This window comes from Magnolia sinica, chromosome 6 (assembly GCF_029962835.1).
Source record: "Magnolia sinica isolate HGM2019 chromosome 6, MsV1, whole genome shotgun sequence".
Lineage (NCBI taxonomy): Eukaryota > Viridiplantae > Streptophyta > Magnoliopsida > Magnoliales > Magnoliaceae > Magnolia > Magnolia sinica.
Window position 1 is genome coordinate 103077046 of NC_080578.1, and position 20035 is coordinate 103097080.

General features: G+C 39.9%; 1 protein-coding gene and 1 non-coding gene across 7 annotated transcripts in view; both read left to right on the top strand.

Moving 5' to 3' along the window:
• LOC131249351 (disease resistance protein At4g27190-like) overlaps positions 1 to 20035 on the top strand; it is a 123604-nt gene that overhangs the window by 98977 nt on the left and 4592 nt on the right. The window lies entirely within an intron of this gene.
• LOC131250391 (small nucleolar RNA R71) lies at positions 8361 to 8467 on the top strand. The gene has a single exon (XR_009173316.1). It is a non-coding gene; the product is annotated as a small nucleolar RNA R71 (small nucleolar RNA).

Consider the following 20035-nt stretch of genomic DNA (forward strand, 5'->3'; position numbering starts at 1 on the left):
GGTCGCAGTTGTCATATTATATGGGTCGCAGTTGTCCTATTATATGGTTCGCAGTTGTATGGATCGCAGTTGTCTTGTTATATGAGTCGCAGTTATCCTGTTATATGGGTCGTAGTTATCCTGTTATACGGGTCACAGTTATATAGGTCGCAGTTATCCTGTTATACGGGTTGGAGTTATATAGATCGCAGTTATATGGGTCGCAGTTGTCCTATTGTATGGGTCACAATTGTCATGTTATATGGGTCACAGTTGTATGGATCGCATTTGTCATGTTATATGGGTCCCAGTTGTCCTGTTATATGGATCGCAGTTGTCCTGTTATATGGGTCGCAGTTATCCTGTTATATAGGTCGTAGTTGTCATGTGTTGTGCTTATCATGTTATATGGGACGATATAACATGACAACCACAACCCATATAACATGACAAGCACAACTCATAACAACTACGACCTTTACCACATTACAACTACGACCCATATAACATGACAACTACGAGCCATGACAACCACAACCCATATAATATGACAACTACGTCCCATGACAACCACGAACCATTTTTGGTAGTGTAAATAGATCAAAGGCTACAGATTAAGGCCATGGTATAATCTAATTGATCTTTGGATATGCTTCAATTTTGGGCTCAACCCCTTAAATTAAATGGAAAAATGGATGGTTGGCGTGGATAGACCACATACATTCAAGGTGGGCCCAACCAAGTACTCAATTCGATTTTCTCTCTTGAGTGCAACTTACGTTGGGAAAAAGCTTGCATGAGGGAAAGAAAAACGGGCGTGGATTGCTACTGCTAGGTTAAGTATTCAGACTCGCTACTCAACCTGTGCAGATTGTTACTAACAGGTTGAGTATCCAAACTCGCTACTCAACCTGTCCATATCTAATCGGAAACAGATTGGCTACTCCCCTTGCCACCAGCCCAGTGGCTAGTGGTCGGTGCTATGTGGGCCACACCATGTCATCCATTCCGTTCATACATTTGTACAGATCCTTTTAGGGCTTTATACCAAAAATGAGAGGGATATAAATCTCAGGTTGACCACACCACAGGAGAACAATATTGATTGGATATCAACCATTAAAATCCTCCTAAGGCCCACTATATTGTTTATTTGACATCTAATCTGTTGATTAGGTCATACAGACCTAGGTTGACCACTCGCTATTGAAGTGATGTCACCAAGTTCTATGGACCCCACTATGATATTTGTGTTGTATCCACAAAGGCATGAGCCAGAGAATGACACAAATCCAAAGTTTTAGTAGACCCCATCACAGAAAACAGCGGGAAGATTGATGCCCATCGTTGAAACCTTCTTAAGGGCCACCATGATGTTTTTTCGAAATCGAACCTGTTCAAAAGTTAACAGAGACATTAAAGAAGGGAAAACAAAAATATTAGCTTGATTGAAAACTTTTGTGGCCTTTAGAAGCTTTTAACGGTGGTGCCACTCTCCCCACCGTTTTTTGTAGTGGGGTCCATTAGAGCTTTGTTTGGAACTCATTCTTTGGATCTTACACTAAAATGATCTCTCCAGATGGATGGACGGTGTGGATACAAAATATTCATCATGGTGGGGCCCACAAAAATTGGTGACATTAGTTCAGTAGCGAGCCTTCCTACTCAACCTGTCAGTATCCAATCTGCGCCCCAATATCTGATCTGCGTCCATATCCGGGAGGGAAACAGATTGGCTACTCCCCCTGCTACCAAATGAAGGGAAAAACTAAAGATTGGGATACCCCACTGTATTGTTTATTTGACATCCAATCTATTGATTAGGTCATAAAGGACCAGATGAAGGGAAAAACCAAAGATCAGCTTGATCCAAAACTTTTATGGCCCTAAAAGGTTTTTAATGGTCCACGCTTATTCAACACTATTTCCTGTAATGTGGTCCAGTTGAGATTGGGATATACCTCATTTTTGGTCTTATACCATAAAATTATCTGGAAAAATAGATGGACGGCATGGATGAAACACGTACATCATGGTGGGGCCTATAAAGCACCGACCACCAACCATTGGCTGGTGGCAGGGGGAGTAGTCAATCTGTTTCCATCCAGGACATGGAAGCCGATTGGCCGGTGTACCACACAGCTATATAGCTTCTGTATTGACGTTAGCAAGTTATGTGGGTCCCGTCATGAGGAATGTGTTATATCCAAACTGTCTATCCATTTGGCGAGCTCGTCCTAAGGCTTGAGACTAAAAATAAGATAGATCTAAAGATAAAGTGGACCACACTTCAAAAGGCAGCAGGGGATTTAACGTCTACCATTGAAACCCTTTTGGGGGTCACGAAAGTTTTGGATCAACTTGAAATTTGTTTTTCCTCTTCATACAGGTACTTGTGACCTTGTCAATAGATTGGATGGAAAATAAACGTTATGGTAGTGTAAACTCCCGAGACCTCGGGAAGGTTATTTTAGTAAGTCACGTTAGCTGGAAGAGTTCAAACTCCGGAGACCTCGGCAAGGTTATTTTAGTAAGGCCTCATTTGTTAAATCTGAAGTCTAAAGACTGAATATGAAAGCTGAAACCTCAAACTGAAGTCTAAAGCCTGAATTTGAAATCTGTAGTAAAAAAAAAAACTTGTTTGATAATTATGGCTGAAGTCTAAAAATTAAGTACTGAATTTGAAGCAAACCGTTTGTTAACAAACATCTTAAATGTCTGAAATATGTTAATTTGACACATTTGCCCCTATCTCTCATTTGAAAATGTTTTACATTATAAAGAAATTATTTTTTATTAAATGAAAATAAAATTATTATATTTAATTCAAATAAACTAAAATATTTAATAAAAAACTAAAATATTATCATAAGGCTCTCAATTTCTCTTAGTAGGAAGATTGTCACTATGTGTTGTATAGTATTGAACACCAGTAGCAACAAAACCTTCAAATAAGGCCCACCTTATATTTATATGCTATCCAAACGGTTTATAAGGTCATTCCTAATTGGATGAAGTGAAAACATATTGAACCAAAACTTCTATGGCCTATTTAAGTTTATTTTCCATCCAATATGTTCATAAGGTCACAAATACTTGTATGAAGAGGAAAAAAAATCATATTAATCCAAAACTTCTGTGACCCCAAAAAGGGTTTTAATGGTAGACGTTCAATCCCCCGCTGCTTTTTGTAGCTTATTTTTTCGTCTTAAGCTTTAATACGAGCACACCAAATGGATGGATGGTTTAGATATAACACATACCTCATGATGGTACCCACCGTCAATACAGCAGCTATATAGCTGGTGTGAGGTACACCAACCAATCCGCATCCTACTTTGGACACGGATTAGCTACTAACAGGTTGAATAGCCAAATTTGCTACTGAAGTGACGTCATCAAGTTCCATGGGCCCACTATGATGTATGTACTTTATCTACGCCATCCATCTATTTGGAGATTTAATTTTAGAGCATGAGTTAAAGAATGAGGCAGATCCAAATATGTAGTTGACCCCACCACAAAAAACAGTGGCGAGATTGATGCCTACCGTTGAAACCTTCCTAAGGCTCACCGTGATTTTTATTTGAAATCCAACCTGTTCACAAGTTAACACAGACATGAAAGAAGGGAAAAAGAAAATATCAGCTTGATCAAAAAATTTTGTGGCCTATTTAAGTTTTTAATGGTGGGCGTCACTCTCCCCACTATTTTCTGTAGTGAGGTCCACTGGAGCTTTGGATTTAACTCATTCTTTGGATCTTTACCTAAAATTATATTTCCAAATGGATAGACGGCGTGGATACAAAACATACATCATGATGGGCCCCACATAACTTAGTGACGTAACTTCAGTAGCGTCTTGAAAAGACGCTGGGTGAAAGGTGGCGTGACAGTGGTCAATTTCTCCTGGGTTTGGGAAACGGACTGGCTACTCCCTACCACCAGCCAATGGTTGATGGTCGGTGCTATGTGGGCCCCACCATGATGTATGTGTTTCATCCATGCCGTCCATCTATGTTTCTAGATCATTTATGGTACAAGACCAAAAATGAGGTATATCCCAATCTCAAGTGGACCACATTACAAGAAAACAGTGTTGAATGAACGTTGACCATTAAAAACTTTTTGGGGGCCATAAAAGTTTTGGATCAAGCTGATCTTTGTTTATTCCATTCATATAGGTCTATATGACTTAATCAACAGATTGGATGTCAAATAAACAGTGCATTGGGCCTTAGGAGAATTTTAATGGTGGATTTCCAATCACTATTGTTTTCGTGTGGTATGGTCCACCTGAGATTTATATTCCTCTCATTTTTGGTATTAAGTACTAAAATGATCTTTAAAAATGGATGAATGGAATGGATGAAACACATACATCATGGTGGGGCATAAAGAAGTTTCACAGGTTGAAAGTTGATTTTGTATTGCGCAAACAATTTAAAGAGCAAAAATTGTCGTAGTAACTCGAAAAAGGGTAATTTAGGAAGGAAAAATGTTTGTTTAATGAAAAATTCACGGAGCACATTCCGCTTTCACCATTAAGCGAGGCTCCTGTCATGGAAAGAATTCAGTGAAACACCACTTAGCACTTTCCCTCTTCTGCGGTAACTACGCATTAACAAACACCACTAAACACGGAACATTTTCTCAATTCCACGTTAAGTGCAAAAATTCAGCATTAACAAGCAGGCCCTAAGTTAGGTTATTTTTAGTAACTTATGCGGCCCTATATATGTAGAGATGAATGGTCTTATTAGGCCAACTAGTATATATTTTATCCATGTCGTCCATCCATTTTGAAAGATCATTTTAAGGGATGTTCCCAAAAATGAGGCATATCAAAGGCTCATGTGGGCCACACCATGGAAAGCAGTGAAATTGAAAGCCTATCATTAAAAACCTTTTGGGGCATAAATATTTTGGATGTAACTCATTTTTTGGCCCATGACATTAAATAAAATTCTAAATCTAATGGATGGATTGGATTCGACACATAAATCATGACAGGACCCACAATCCTTATAACATGACAACATCGACCCTTATTACGTTACAACCACAAACTACACACATCACGTAACAACCTTGACCCATGATAAGTACGATCCATATAATATGACAACCACAACCTATATCAACCACGAAATACATAACATGACAAAACCACGAACCAAATGACAACTAGGACCCATATAACATGACAACCACAACCTATATCAACCACAACCCACATAACATGATAACCACGACCCATATAACATGCTAACTATGACCCGTGACAACCACGACCCGAATGACAACCACGACCCATATAACATAACAAGCACGACCCATGACAACCACGACTGATATAACATGACAACTACGACCCATGACAACCATGACCCATATAACATGACAACCATGACCCATATAACTTGACAACCACGACCCATATAACATGACAACCTCGACCCATATAACTTGGGCAGTGTCCACTTCTAACAAACAACACAGTGGGTCCGTGGATTATACACATACATCAATGTGGGTGGCATGGATTATACACATACATCAACGTGGGCCCATTTGGGTCATGGTTTGTATGGGTTGTAGTTGCCATGTTATATGGGTCGTGGTTGCTATGTTGCATGGATCGTGGTTTGCAACGTGTTCACTTCATTTTCTACCAAACCATTGGCACCATAGCTTAACGCCCACGATGGGGTGATCCGATCCATCCACCTTGTCAGCCAGCTAGCCGTGGGCCCAAAAAGTCCTGACTTGGGCGGTGTCCAAATCGTCCATGAAGACGTCTAAATATTGCCCCACCATATCAAAAAAGATGCTCATCATACATCACTGAAAGGTGGCAGGGACATTACATAATCCGAATGGCATCCTTCGGTATGCAAAGGTGCCATAAGGACATGTAAACATAGTCTTTTCCTGATCTTCAGGGGCTATCTTTATCTGATTGTAGCCCGAATACCCATCAAGGAAACAGTAATAGGAATGACCAGCTAACCTTTCCAAGATCTGATCAAAGAAAGGCAAAGGAAAGTGGTCCTTCCTTATGATGATATTCAACTTCATATAGTCAATGCACATTCTCCAACCAGTAGTAACTCTAGTTGACCCGAGTTCATTATTGGCATTGACTACGATGGTGATTCCGGACTTCTTAGGAACCACCTGAGTTAGACTCACCTACTAACTATTAGATATAGGGTATATGATACCCATATTTAATAGTTTAAGAACCTCGACATTAACCACTTCTTTCATGTTTGGATTTAATCTACATTGTGATTGCCAAGAAGTCTTCGTATTATCCTTAAGATAAATGCGATGAGTATAAATCGAGGGGTCGATTCCTTTGAGATCCGCAATCGTCCATTTAAGGGCTCCCTTATGCTCAATGAGAGTGGATATGAGCATACTCTCTAGTTCTTTCTCCAGGTGGGCAAAAATTACCACCGAGTATATCTCATCTTGACCTAAATATGCATATTTCAAATCAGATGGCAAAGGTTTTAGGTCAAGCTTCGGTGGCTTGAGGTTAGACGATAGAGGCACTTCATCAGTTTAGGGTAACTCTTCAAATTGTGGCCTCCATCGGTTAACTTCAAGTACCAGCGCAGCATCAAGCATGACACACGTTTTCCTAATCATGTCATCATCCAAATCTTGGGAGTGGGCCAGGCATGTCTCTAGAGGGTCAGATGATAAAGTCAAAGGTGTCTTATCTTCCACGAAAGTGCTAATCATATTAATGTCGTGGAAATTGTCATCATCCTCTAACCGTCTGCCTGTGTTGAAAAAGATATTCATTTATAATGTCATATTTCCGAAAGACATACTCATGACACCATTCCTTCAATTGATAATTCCATTTGAGGTGGCAAAGAATGGGCGACTAAGAATGATGGGAATCTGAGTGCTCATGTTACCGACGAGTTCAGTATTCAGGATGATAAAATTTACATGGTGGTAAAATCTATCGACCTGGACTAACATATCCTCAATTATCCCTCTCAGTACACAAATAGAGCGATCAGTAAGTTGTAGTGTAGTTAGGGTGGGTTTTAATTCACACAAACCTAACTGTTTGTTACCGAGTAGGGAATCAGATTGACGCTTGCTCCTAAGTTAAGAAATGCGTGCTCAATTCGATAGTTCCCGATTACACATGATATGGTTGGGCCACCAAGATCCTTTAATTTCTGTGGCACGTCTTGGTTTAGGATAGCACTCACTTTCTCAGTCAAGAACATTTTCTTTTAAATATTCTGCCGTATTTTGGTCGTACACAAGTCTTTTAGGAATTTGGCATATGAAGGTATTTATTTCACAGCATCAAGTAGATGAATGTTGACTTTCACTTGTTTCAACACCTCTAAAATATCCAGAGAGTTAGAGAAGGGTTTTGGTGTAACCAACCATTGGGGAAATAGAGCAACCGGCTTCCCTTGAGGTTCTAGTTCTAATTCATGTGGAGCATGGCTAGATCCATCATCTTTGTCCACTTCCAGATCCTTAGGCTTTTCAGCCATAACTGGAATAGTTTTATCAATGATCGTCCCACTCCTAAGAGTGGTGATGGATTTAGCTTGTTCCATCTGATTTGAAGAGCTGGGGTCACTTATTTCATATTGCGGTTTGGGATTGGGGAGAGGTTGAGCAGGAAGCAACCTCTTTCCTCCAGTTGTTAATTATGACTCTATCCTTTGAATAGACGATGAAAGCGTTCCTAATACTTTATGAATATTATGAAACATTTATGCTGAATTCTGATGCAGTAGATCTTGTTCTCGAATATATTTTTGAACTGAATCCGCTTGAGGTTTCCCTTGATTTGGAGTTTGATTAAAAAAAATTGAGGAGTAGCCATTTATCCATTCCTCCAACTAATTTTGGATGATTTCTCCAGCTAGGATTGTATGTTTGGAGGTAGGTCCATTGAAAGGTCTTTTATAATTATTTACGGCATTGGATTGATCAGTCAATACCTCTTAAAAGGCAAATATAGTTGGACATTTTTCGGTTGGATGACTATTGCAACCACAAATACCGCAAACGACTTCCTTACCATTATCCTTCTTTGATTCCATGACCTCGAATTTCCTTATGAGATTAGCCACTTTAGCATTGATATCATCATCCTCTTTCAGAAGGTATACTCCGCCCCTCTCCTTTGATTGAGTGGGCCTAGAAGTGGTACTTGATTTGGGTATGTGTCTCAAGATTGTGCATTTTTAGTAAGTCTATCTAAGTAGTCCCACACATCATCGACATTTTTATTCATGAATTCTCCATTGCACATCGTCTTGACCAATTGGCGTATGGAAGATGTCAGTCTATCATAGAAAAAGTGTGTAATGCGCCACATTTCGAAACCGTGTTGTGGGCATGAACTGACAAGATCCTTGAACCTTTCCCAACATTGGAAGAATGTTTCATCCTCCTTTTGGGCGAAGTTCATGATTGATTTTCTAAGGGTGTTCGTTTTATGATGTGGGAAAATTTTCTTTATGAACTCTATTTGCATATCATTTCATGTGTCAATAGATCTAGGACGTAATGAATGCAACCACGTCTTAGCTTTCTCTTTCAAAGAAAAGGGAAAGAGTTTCAACCTTACTGTGTCCTCAGATAAGTTTGAAAAATATAAAGTGGTTATGATCTCATCAACTCTTTTAGGTGTAAATATGGATTTTTTGACTCAAGCCCATGAAATTTAGGAAGGAGTTGGATCACCCCTGGCTTGATATCCATGTGTGCCGTATTCGCAGGAAAAACCATACATGAGGGCGTGCTCACCCCTGCCAGTTGTAAATAATCCCGTAAAGTACGAGGTGGGGGTGGTTGACGCATCTCATTCTCATCATGGACTTCCTCAACCCCAGATAGAGGTAGTGCTTGAGGTTGATTTGCAACCATAACCTCAATTAACTCAAGGGATTTCGAGTGGTGTCTAGTCCTGCGATGGACAGTTAACCCCTCAACCAATCCTCTTTTAGTCAAGAGACGTCGAGTGTTGTCACGAACCCAATTAGGCATAAAACACTCGCAGCCCTCAATTCATATTCTAAACCTAACCTAAAAGAAAGAAAGGAAATAGAGATCAAGAAAGAAAGAAGAAAAGAGTTGGAAAGAAGTTACCAAATTCGAAGTTCCTAAGTTAGATTCTGCAAAATAAAACAAAACAAGTTAGTTTCTAAAAATAGAAAGTCTAAGAATAGAAAGTAAACTATTTTCTAAAAAAAGAAGAATTCTAAAGATAACCAAAAATAGAAAGTTTCTAAAAACAAATTACGAAAGCTCTAAACCTAATTCAGAAAGTAAGAAAGTTTCTAAAAGAAAACCTAGAATTAAAAAGAGTTTCTAAAAAGGAAAATAACTAACCTAGTTTTTAAAAGTTAATCAGGAAAGTTCTAACCTAAAGTTAGGAAACTAGTTTCTAAAAAGGGAAAATTTCGTAAAAATATAAAACAAATCCTAATCTAGAAATAGAAATGAAGAAAAATCAGGAAGAGATTAGCAAATTAGGAAGCCTATGTCAAGATCCTACAAAACAGAAGAGTTAGGTTAGTTTCTAGAAATCAAATAGAGAAACCTAAATCTAGAAAAACTCTAATCTTAACTTAATTCTAAAACTAGCTGATCCCAGAAAATGTAACCATCAATCCCCAGCAGCGGCGCTAAAAACTTGTTCATACCCCAAGTATAGGGTTGTGATGTAGTAATAATCTCAGTAAAACCGAGGTCGAATCCACAGAGACTGAACCTTGTATGTAATATGAAAGAACTCGAACTAGAACTAGGGGAAGATGTAATCTAAATCAAAGGCTTTTAAGAGAGTAATGGTGAAATATTAAACTAAACTTGTGAAATTCAAACATGAAAAGCTAAGGTACCAAGATCCACTTGTACAAAACAGGGAGATCTATGCTCGATATTATAACCTTAAAAAAATCAAATCTGAACTTCCTTTGATCTAGTCATCAATGGATAAGAGGTATGAGAATTAGACTTGATTCCATCACAAGGCCATGTCCATGAGACATAGCAAACAACAGAATCTAACCAATCCACATCTATCTGAGAGGGTTATAAACATTAGGAAGGGTTCCATCATCCAGCCATACTCAGGAGGCGATGGTGAATAAACAGGGCCTCCTAATTTCATAATCATAATAATGAAAAGGACATGTTCAAAAGTATCGCCGATCTATTGCAAGTTAAGTTACAACAAACCATTAAAAACTAAAGGCATTCCTTATAATCAAACTAGAGTCAAATAGAGTGCAATTTAAACAAGAATTAAAGGCATAAAGAAAAATCTCCCATCTCACTACAAGCTTCACCTCTTAGCCCTAGCTAAGAGGCTTAGCCAGACATGATTAGGTTAATATCTCTAAACAAATCCATAAAAAAAGAAAGAAAGAAAATAAGAAGAAGAAGGAAACTTGGATCTCCACCCGCTCCCCACGTGGACAAGATCTCCACCTGGATGTTGAATGCAAACTTTCTCTTTCTATCTCCTTTATATAAGCAAGGGAGGATGGTGGCTATGTGGAGAATTTCCGCAGGAAAAAAAACCATGCGTAAGGATCCTACATACTCCAGCAGCGTGCGCAAGAACCATATGAAACTACTCACGTTTTGAAGAACGGTGAGTGGTCTTTTCTTGATATTTTTCCAAAAAATCTTCTCTCGGACGGTTGTGGATGTCTTGAGCTCTAGTTGGACGGTCCAAATCATGGATCCGACCAAGATCATGATCATGAAACTGCCTAAAAATCCTGGATCTTGCGGACGTGCGAAAACAGGGGAAATAGTACGCTGAGATACTCGGTGGGCCTCACATTGGTGTTTTCGGAGATATCCACCCCGTTCATTAGATTCCTGGTGAAATTTCAGTTGGAAAAGAGTAGTTTTTGTCGTGTTTTGGAGCGGTCTACTGTATAAAATCAATTCGTCGTCCATCCTGCGCTTTCTAGCGATCCACATGTGTACGTGTGCAAGGGACCAAAAAGCCACTTTATGATGGTCACACCCCTCCTCTGGACACAATGGACGGTCCAGATCATCCATTTGGATGATAGGTGGGGCCCACAATTAAAACCCATCCAGCCAGCTTCCGTATGCTAGAGCTGGCTGGATTTTCAGTCACACTTTACACATGCACTCTCCTGAGTGGGGTCCACTGTGATGCGTGTGAGAATCCGCTCCGTCCATTTGATGTGTCACTCCATTTAAGGGATTGAGACTGAATTTGAAGCACATCCAGATATCAGGCGGGCCCCAAATCAGGATTTTAGGGGCTGATCTGTCCGTTGGGCAACTTTTACAAGGATCCAGTATTTGAATTTTAACGTGTACGGTTAATTTATGGTCCTCAGGCCATATATGAAGTTTCGAGCCGAACGGCTAGTGGGAACCCTATGATCTTGCATTCTGGTTAACTTTCAGGCTCACTTAATATGAGTGGCATGATTTTCTTGGATCTCTGGCATGTAAATTCTTCGATCTCGGTCCCATGGGGTCCGTCCCTTGCCTTGGTGCTTCTGAAGTGTCAAATCCATGCTTTTAGTACCATTTTTCAATCTAGGCTCCTAAATTCACCTTGTATCATAAACACGATTAAAATAGTCCACTAAGCAGTATCATGTTCATAAAATCAGATAATAACTGGGGTCTAATATGTAATATTTAACCCTTAAAAACTCGGCTCGACTCGGTATTAAGCTCGACTCGACTTTAAGTTAGTATATAAAGGATTTTTAAAAAACCCTACCCAGTCACCTGACCCTACTCAGTACGTCCAAACTAGCAACCCTACTCGTTCTCCCTCCCTTTCGCCCAAATCGCCCCATTTCTCCTTCCAAATCGCCCAAATTAGCCGTCCGTCTGGCTACATTTCCTTCTTTCAGCAACTGTCCGGCGACATTTCTTTCTTCCAGCATCTGTCTAGATGAGCACTTCCTTTTTCCAGCGTTTGTCCAAACGAGCTCCACCCAGCAACATTCCCTCTTCCAACGTCTGTCCGGACGAACTTCTCCTCGAAAGTGAGTCCTATCCACCACTCTCTCCATTTTTTCCGGCCGTCCGAGTAGCGGAACCCATCCGACCAGCGACCACTGTCCGGGCTCCAACTCGGCTGGAACTCGACTGAGTCAAGCACGAGCTGTTGTTCCGAGCTCGAAGGCCGAGCTGAGACTCTGTTCACAACCCTAAGTATAGGGTCGCGATGTAGTAATAATCTCAGTAAGACCGAGGTCAAATCCATAGGGACTGAACCTTGTACGTAATCTGAAAGTAACTAGAACTAGAACTAGAAGAAGATGTAATCTAAACCAGAAGAATTAAGAGAGTAATTGTGAATAGATTAATTAAAAACTAATAAATTTAAAGGTAGTAACTAGGGTACAAGGATCCACTTGTAGCAATTGGGAAGCTACCTTATATTGATTCAAGGACACAACTGGAATTAGAGTCCTATCCTATCCAATTGGTAAGAAGAGATTTGTCAGATCTCTGAACTTCTTATGGATCTAATCATCAATAGATAAGAGTGGTGAAGATTTGGAAGTGATTCCGTTACCGAACCATGCCCAGGAGACTATGGCAAACAACAACAATTTACCAATCCATAACCAATCTAAGAGAATTATGAACGTTAAGAAGGATTTCATCATCCAACCATGCCTAGGGGACGATGATGAATAACAAGATTCCCAAGTCCATAACCTCTATAATGGAAAGAACATACTCAAAGCTATCGCAGATCTATTGTAATTTAAGTTACAACAAACCATTAAAAACTAAAAGTATTCCTTATAATCAAATTAAAATTCGAAAGAGTTCAATAAAACATGAATCAAAACAAAGCAAACATCCCAATCACGCTACAAGCTTCACCTCTTAGCCCTATCTAAGAGGTTTAGCCGATCATAGACATGGTTAGGCTATCTCTTAGAAAACATAAAAGAAAGAGAGAACAAGGAAGAAGAAAGAAGAAAACTCAGCCGGCTGCACTCCACGTTTAAGCTCCACGTCCTGCTCTCTCTCTCTCTCTCTCTCTCTCTCTCTCTCTCTCTCTCTCTCTCTCTCTCTCTCTCTCCTCACGTTCCTGGATATAAGATGCCTCCACGGCTGCCCTGGATGATGCCCTTCTCCACGCTCTCTCTCTTCCTTTTATAGGTAAAGGAAGTCAATGAATGGACTTACACAGCCAGCAGTGTGCACAGACAAAATGCAAAATGACTTGCATTTGGCATGGATTTCTGGGATATGAACTGCCTGTCCTTGGAATCTGTCTTCTTGGATAGGGTCGTGGTCCCCTTCCCGAGCCTTTAAACTGTCCGGATCACTGATCCGACCACTCCCTTAATCACATAATGGCCCACGGAGGTTGAACGTCCGAACGTAAGTAACCCGCGGACGTTCTTATGCTGTGAAGCTCGGTGGGCCCCACAGTGATGTTTTTGAAGAAATCCACCCCGTCCATTAGATTCGTGGTGAAATTTCAGTGAAGAATGGATGGTTTTTCTAGATTTTTGTGCGGCCCACTATATCAAATCTTCCCGCAATTCATCCTGCATTTTACGGTGATCTCTGTGTTTATGCGTGTATGGAACCAAAAAGACTCCATGGCTAGGGGTGTGGCCACCCCCTTGATCGAATGGATAGTCCAGATCATCTAAATGATGGACGATAGTGGCCCACTAAGAATCATCCGTTCGGACACTGGTGAAAAAATGGACTTTCTATTTTTTAAGAGGAGAGCTCGAATCAGCGTGTGCTAACCGGCCTCCTTGTTTTGGTGCACGACGAGTGCACGTATGCTGTGCACACGCACACCCTCAAGGTGGGGTCCACTAAGATGTACATGAGAAATCCGCTCCGTCCATCCTTTTTATCATCTAATTTGAGGGGTTTAGACCAAAATTGAAGCATATTTAGAGATCAGGTGGGCCTCCAAATCAGTGATTTAGTCGCTGAGCTGTCCATTGGGCTACTTCCACAAAGATCCAAGGGCTGAATTTCGACATATACGGTTAATTTAGGTTTCTCAGGCTAGATATAAAGTTTCAAGCCAAACGGATGGTGGAAACCCTGTGATCTTACATTTAGGACAATTTTCAGGCTCCTTTAACTTCAATCACTTGATTTTCTTGGATCAAGGCATGATTTAAGCTCTTCTAGTACTTTTCTCATGTCTGCAGAAGAGTATGTGTCACCCTGAAGTGGCTCCTCTTAGATCGATTCTGATTGGATTTCAAAGGTAGGAGATCCAAGAGAATAATCATTATAACAAGTTGTTGGTTCATCTTCCAAATTTTAATGTTTCCACTAGTTATAGTCATACGGATCATAGGTGGGAGAGTATGATGGTCGTTGAATATAATCTTTCATTGTTTTCTTCTTGTTTGATAGTTGATTATAATTCTCACTCCCATAAGTCTGACAACCCAAACATTCACACAATGTTTCCTTAATCCATGGGGTGCAAATATTCTCCCTCATATGATCACGTAAGGACTTCTTAACCGTTGAAACATTATATTTTGGTCGATTCTCGATGATGGTTTTATAAAAGTTTTGAGATAGGTTTTTTTCTATCATAATCATCATACATCCTTTCCCAAGATCCATAAGCTATCTCAACATACTAACGTGCCCACTCATGCATGGCAAAACCCTAACTCTGAATCTAATCTTAAAAATTATAAAAAAAATCCTATAGCAATAAGAGATTTAGAAATAGAAAGAGAGAGAATTAGAAAGAAGTTACCAAATTAGAAGTTCCTATGTTAAGATCCTGCAAAAGAAAATAAAAGAAATTAGTTTCTAAAAATAAAAGAAATCCTAAAATTAGAAAATAAAACCCTAATCCTAAAAATAGAATAATAGAGAAATTAAAAAGAGATTACCAATTTAGAAAGCCTATATCAAGGTCCTACAAAACAAGAAAGTTAGGTTACTTTCTAGATATCAAATAGAAAAACCTAAACCTAGAATTAAAAACTAGAAAAATCCTAATCTTAACCTAATTCTAAAACTAGTTAATCTCAGAAAAACGTAGCCATCAATCCCCGGCAAGCTAAAAACTTGTTCACAACCCCAAGTATAGGATTACGATGTAGTAATAATCTCAGTAAGGTCAAATCCATAGGGACTGAGCCTTGTACGTAATCCGAAAGTAACTAGAACTAGAACTAGAAGATGCAATCTAAACCAGAAGAATTAAGAGTGTAATTGCGAATAGATTAATTAAAAACTAATAAATTTAAAGGTGGTAACTACGGTGCTAAGGATCCACTTGTAGCAATTGGGAAGGTACCATGCATTGATTCAAGGACACAACTGGAATTAGAGTCCTGTCATATCCAATTGGTAAGAAGAGATTTGTCAGATCTCTGAACTTGTCATGGATCTAATCATCAATAGATAAGAGTGGTGAAGATTTGGAAATGACTCCTTCACCGAACCATGCCCAGGAGACTAGCAAACAACAACAATTTACCAATCCACAACTAGTTTAAGAGAATTATGAACGTTAGGAATGATTCCATCATCCAACCATGCCCAGGGGACGATGATGAATCATAGGATTCCCAAGTTCATAACCTCTACAATGGAAAGAACATACTCAAAACTATCGCAGATCTATTGTAATTTAAGTCACAACGAACCATTAAAAACTAAAAGTACTCCTTATAATCAAATTAAAATCCAAAAGAGTTTAATAAAACATGAATCAAAACAAAGCAAACATCTCAATCATGTCACAAGCTTCAGCTCTTAGCCCTAACTAAGAGGTTTAGCCGATCATAGATATGGTCAGACTATCTCTTAGAAAACATAAAAGAAAGAAAGAACAAGGAAGAAGAAAGAAGAAAACTCAACCGGCTGCACTCCACGTTTAAGCTCCATGTCCTGCTCTCTCTCTCTCCTCCTCACGTTCCTGGATATAAGATGCCTCCATGGCTGCCCTGGATAATGCCCTTCTCCATGCTCTCTCTCTCTTCCTTTTATAGGCAAAGGAAGTCGGTGAATGGACTTACGCAGCCAGCGGTGTGCACAGACAAAACGCAAAACTACTTGCGTTTGGCGCGGATTTTCGGGATATGAACTGCATGTCCTTAGAATCTGTCTTCTTAGCTAGGGTCGTGGTCCCCTTCCCGAGCTTTAAGACGGTTCCTTGATCCGACCACTCCCTTGATCACACAATGGCCCACGGAGGCCGGACGTCTGAACACACGTAACCTGCGGACGTTCTTGCTCTCCGAAGCTCGGTGGGCCCCACAGTGATGTTTTCCGAGAAATCCACCCTACCCATTAGATTCGTGGCAAAATTTTAGTTGGGAATGAATGGTTTTTCTAGAGTTTGGTGTAGCCCAATGTATCAAATATTCTCGCCATTCATCCTGCATCTGATGGTGATCTACGTGTGTGCACGTGCACGGGACCAAAAAGACTCCATGTCTAGGGGCGTGGTCACCCCCTGGATCGAATGGACAGTCCCGATCATCTAAATTATTGACGATGGTGGCCCACTAAGAATCGTCCGTTCGAACGCTGGTGGAAAAACGGACTTCCCGTTTTTTAAGAGGAGAGCTAGGGTCAGTGTGTGCTGACCGACCTCCTTGTTTTGGTGCATGGCGAGTGCACGTATGCTGTGCACATGCACACCCTCAAGGTGGGGTCCACTGAGATGTACATGAGAAATCCGCTCCGTCCATCCATTTTCTCATCTAATTTGAGGGGTTGAGACCAAAATTGAAGCATATCCAGATATCAGGTTGGCCCCAAATCAGTGATTTAGTGGATGATTTGTCCATTGAGCCACTTTTACAAAGAGCTAAGGGTTGAATTTCTACGTGTGCGGTTAATTTAGGGTCCTCATGCCATATATAAAGTTTCGAGCCAAACGGATGGTGAGAACCCTTTGATCTTGCATTCAGGATGATTTTCAGACCCCTTTAACTTCAATCACTTGATTTTCTCGTATCTTTGGTGTGTGAATTCTTTGATTTTGGTCCCCTAAGATCTGACCCTTGCCTTGGTAATTTCTGAGCGTTAAATCCATACTTTTAGCACCCTTTTCAGTCCAAGCTCTTAAATTCACCTTGCAACACAAACATGATTAAAATAGGATGTTAAACATTATCATGTTCGTAAAATCAGGTAATAACTAGGGTTTAATATGTAATATTTGACCCTCAATAAACTCGAGCATGAGATGGGCAAAGCTCGGCTCGGCTCGACTCGTATACACCTCTAAATTATACACATATATCAATGTGAGCCCATATGGGTCATTGTTTGCATATATGGGTAATAGTTGTTATGTTATATAGGTCGTGGTTGTCATGTTGCGTGGATCGTGGTATCCACATGTTCTCTTCCTCTTCTACCAAACCATTGGTACCATAGCTTAAGGCCCACAATGGGGTGATCTGATCCATCCACCTTGTCAACCAGATTGCCGTGGGCTCAAAAAGTCTTGATATGGGCAGTGTACACTTCTAACAAACATCACAGTGAGCCTGAAAAGTTTCAACAGTCACCGTTATTTTTTTTTATGTGGGCCACACGAGCATTGGATTGAGCTAATATTTGGGCCCTAGCCCTAAAATGACATGGCAAAAAGGATGGACGGCATGGATGAAACACATACGTGGTGGTGGGGCCCACAGACCACCGAGCACCAGCCATTGGTTGGTGGCAAGTGGAGTAGCCAATCCATCACTTTCTTAGGTGTTGAAATAGAATGTAACTTCTTATTCACTCTAGGATTGTAACTTCTGAACCAAGGACAGAGGCATTTTCGTCTGAAACAATATTCAGAAGTTGTCAGAAGGCCACTCTTAGGATATCTGGAATGTAGTACCTCCATAGGTAATTTGACCAAACTTCGAGGTCAGTACGGTCTAATTCCCTTCAAATTATGAATGGATTTTCTCATATGACCACTGACTTTTTTGCTATGGACCGAAAAGCATCCTCTGAAACTATTTTTGAAAATTCATCTATAGTTTTCACCATTAGACGTTAAACCTCCTCCTGCCATATGTATATGTGAAAGATTTTTGCATTTTTACATTGGCCAAATTGCCCACTACTTTAAGGTTTTCCCACCTAACTTTTGATTGACGTGTAATCCCACCCTAATTGTAGGTGAGCCCACCATAATATATGTAAGAAATCCATCCTCTCCATGTGTTTTGCTACCTCCCTTGAGGACATAAGTCCAAATATGAGATTGACGCATGAGAGGGAGTAGGAAATTAAAGAGGAAGAAGACTATTTTCTCCACGTGAGAAGAACTTTAATTTGAATCCAGAAGGTGTAATGATTCTTAAATATATAAGAAATCAGAAAATTTTTAAATATTTTATTAAGTCACTTTCTAAAATGAGATTATAATGTTTTAAATAATAAAATGCAAACTTTAATTAAGAGTCATAATGCGACTAAACTAAAACTTTTTAGAAATAGCAAAACCTATTAAAAATAGAAAGTCCTAATTATCAGATAAAAAATATGCCACATACCAAGGCTGGGGGTGTACACAAGTTGAACCGAATCGAGCTTGGCACAGCTCGACTCGGCTCGGCCACTAGCTGACCCCAGCTTGAACTCGGCTCGGCTTGGTCCTTGAGTCTAACTGGCCAACTCGGCTCAGTTCGGTCAATAGCTCAAGCCAATTCAAGCCAAGATCGAGCCTCTGTAGCATTTTCACAAACACATGAAGTACACTTTCAATTTCTCACTGCATGTAAAGCAATAGCATCTGTTTACAAGTATCCCATCAAACAAAATGTAGGCAACATCAAAATCAAGAAAAAAATGGTATTTGTTTCATATACATACCTTCCTTGCCACTAGCTGACACTTTGTTGAGTAATTTGATCAAACACTTGGTGAGCAACATCAATATCAAAGTAACCGAGTCAACGAACTGGTTCGATTTGAGTTGGGGTTCGATCCATTCAAGTCGAGCTTGGGCAAGCTTGAACTCGGTATGAATTTTTTTCGAGCTCAAAAAATCAGCTCAACTCGGCTCGAACTCGGCTTTGAGCCAAGTCGAATCAAGCTTTTTCGAGTCGAGTTGTGTACACCCCTAACTAAGACTCTAAGATGAAAGAAGTACATCCAATCTGGCATGAGTCGGATTAAAAGTTATAACAAATTTATGGTTCGCACTTCAAATGACAATTTCTCTTGATCCAGATGCACCTAAGGCCTAGTTACATCAAGCCTTATGTAGGACTGGTCCTGATCTAACAGATTAGGTCCCCTTCTATTTGGGCTTCTTTCGGTCCATTTGTGCCAAGAATATATCTGCAGCCCTCTCTACATGAAAAATAAATCTAAACTTGAGTGGAGTACCACGTGATATAAAACAATGGGAAATGAAATCCAACAATCGAAACCTTTCTAGGGTAAATTATGATGTTTATATGCCATTTAAATTGAAAGTGGATTGCCTACCGACACTTTCGGTAGCAAGGTAGCTACTAGCAAGTGCTTTGTAGACCCCATGGTAATGTATCTAGTTTATTCATACTATCCATCTATTTTTTCTATATTACTTTAGGGCATAAACCTAATTATGAGACGGATCCAAATCTTAAGTGGACCACACTACAAGAAAATAGTGGTAATTGAACACCCACCATTCCGGTTCTTTTAATAAGGACAGTCAATGGCCGGGCCTCAGGTTGGCTTTGGCCCAGATTTTAAACTGTTCCAGCCAGGCCTGATCGAAATGTACTGATTTTATCTCCTGAGCCCAGTCCATTGACAATCTTACTTTCTACTTATGCTTTTATTATGTCTTGACGTGGATATCCAGTACGACAAAAAACATTGATGGATCCAATACAAACAATTTTAGACGTTTGTAAATATAAATATCGTCTCATCCATTCAGACGCATCTGACCAAGATGATTGGACACTAAAAGAGATGAGGCCATTAGAAACTTTTGTGGTGGTGGACCACAGCGTAATATTCATACGATTTTAGAGGTTTGAAGCTCCTTGGTCCCTAC